This window comes from Leptonychotes weddellii, chromosome 5 (assembly GCF_054177405.1).
Source record: "Leptonychotes weddellii isolate Sample4059 chromosome 5, ASM5417740v2, whole genome shotgun sequence".
Classification (NCBI taxonomy): Eukaryota; Metazoa; Chordata; class Mammalia; order Carnivora; family Phocidae; genus Leptonychotes; species Leptonychotes weddellii.
In genome coordinates, this window is record NC_138373.1 from 15,680,080 (window position 1) to 15,682,732 (window position 2,653).

The window sequence follows — 2,653 nt, forward strand, 5'->3', positions numbered from 1 at the left end:
AATCTAATCAAGCCTGTAGCTCTAACTATTAGTTTGTATGAAACAAGGGGGATAGAAGAACAGGTTAAATAACACCATGAGGAAGCAACTGCATAAATCTAGAATGTGAAAATGTGTGAATCTAGAAATGTGTGAAAATTTTATAGGACAAATTACCCAGTTTCAACAAATAAATGTCATTAAAAGAAAAAGAGGGAAAACAGTAAAAGAGTCTTAAAAAATATCAATCAGGACACCTGGGTGGCTCAGTCAGTTGAGCGTCTGCCTTCAGCTCAGGTCATGATCCCAGGGTCCTAGGATGGAGCCCCGCAGGGAGCCCACTTCTCCCTCTCCCTCTGCTGCTGCCCCTGCTTATTCTCTCTTTCCCTCCCTCTCTCTCTCTGTCAAATAAATAAAATAAAATAAAATAAAATCTTTTTAAAAATCAATCAACTGTCATATTTGGGCTTTCTTTGGATCCTGATTCAAACAAATCAACTATAAAAGGAGATTTTTAAAACTAGCTTCTGTCACTTACAACCAAGAGTCCCCCCTTTTTTTTTTTTTTTTAAGATTTTATTTATGGGTGCCTGGGTGGCTCAGTCGTTAAGCATCTGCCTTCGGCTCAGGTCATGATCCCAGGATCCTGGGATCGAGTCCCACATCAGGCTCACTGCTCAGCAAGAAGCCTGCTTCTCCCTCTCCCACTCCCCCTGTTTGTGTTCCTGCTCTCGCTATCTCTCTCTCTGGCAAATAAATACATAAAATCTTTTTTAAAAATAAATAAATAAATAAATAAGATTTTATTTACTTATTTGCCAGAGAGAGAGAGCACAAGCAAGGGGAAAGGCAGAGGAAGAGAGAGAAAGACTCCCTACTGAGCAAGGAGCCCAATGTGGGACTCGAACCCAGGACGCTTTACTGACTGAGCCACCCAGGCTCAGGTCCCTACAACCAAGAGTCCTGACTGCTCCAGGGACACTAGGTCCCTGGTGCAGCACTAACATTCCACCCCTGGGGTCTCAGGAGCCCTGTGAGCTATTTTACTGTCCCTCTTCTCTAGATGATGAAATTGAGGCTCGGAGAAGATAAATGACCTACCCAAGGTCACACAAACTGGGATTCAAATACAAAGCTGTCTGACTCTGGAACCCAGGAGTCCATTCAAACTGTCCAGGTGACCCCTCAGAGCAGATGGGTTTACAAACTGGAGTGCAGTCAGGACGGCAAGCTAGGGACGAAGCATGGTGGACACTCCATAGGTGGTGGAATGGATGAATGATGTCACATTAAAACTGGGTCTTGAACTGGGTGCCTGGGTGACTCAGTCGGTTAAGCGACTGCCTTCGGCTCAGGCGATGATCCTGGAGTCCCGGGATCGAGTCCCGCATCGGGCTCCCTGCTCAGCCGGGAGTCTGCTTCTCCCTCTGACCCTCCTCCCTCTCGTGCTCTCTGTCTCTCATTCTCTCTCGCAAATAAATAAATAAAATCTTTTAAAAATAAAAAAAAAAACAACAACAAAAACCTGGGTCTTGAATAAAAGTTTGCCAAGCAGAGAAAGGGGGGGAGAGGAGGGAAAGCAATTCCAGTAAAGGCAAGGAAGAGACAAGGACATTTTAGGGAATGGTGAGCTCTTTGCCACGGCTAGAGCCTCAGGTGTCTGGGGTGAAGGGGAAGGTGGTAGAGCTGGGAGGATCAGCAAGAGGCAGATCTCTTCTCAAGGAGTTTGTTCCTAAGACAAGGAGAAGCGCACACAGTTCTCTAAGCAAAGAAGTGACAGGGTCTCGTGTGTCGAGGTCCCTCTGATAGCCTGGCCCCTTACTCCTGTGGCCCCCAGGCCTCCTCTCAGCTGGTCCTCCAGCCGCCTGCAGGCTCAGCCCTGACCCACATTCGAGAACCAATCCTGGCAGGAGGCATATAAGGATGCCGTTTCCATAGGCTCGGGCCTAAGCCAACCTTGCCAGACGCTTCTGGCTGGCCGTCTGCTCAGGCTGCCTTCCTCACATTTGTGAGATGATCATCGCTCCTATTTTATGGAGAAAAGAGGTGAGAACTCTTTCAGCCCCTCCGCTCCCACTAGCAACAGCACCTCTGGTCCCTATAAATAGCCACAGACTGTAATCTCGGAGATGTCCTACTTGGGCCCTAGGCTGACTCCTCCTTCTTGGGACACATCGTATGTCCCCAGTGACCTCACTCTGTCCCTCACCCCCTTTCCCCTGCACTGCCAAGTTCTACTCTCCACAGACCCTTTCTCTTGGCTGTGTACAAACAAGCTTAAGTGCCCTGTGTCTTTGGGGGAACCTCTCTCAACTTGGCAGCCTCAAACCACTTCCCTAGCTCACTCTTGTCCTTCACCATCAGGTGTCTTGAAAGAGCTGTTTACGCTCACTGCCCTCACTTCCTCATCTCCTACTTACTCCTCCACCTACCTGAGTCTGGCTCCGGTTCCCACCATCAGACAGACTTGCCCTCACCAAGGCCACCGATAACCTTCTGATCATGAAATCAAATGTTTCAGGGGTCATCTGATGCCCCTGACTACCCCTCCCTCTGGAATCTTCCCTTGGGGTCCCTCTCCTGCTTCACTGCTTTGCTCTGCAGCTTTCTCTCTCCACTCCCCTGCAGAGCGGTTCCCTTTGCTTAGCTTGCAAGGTGCTCCCAGGACTCCCCT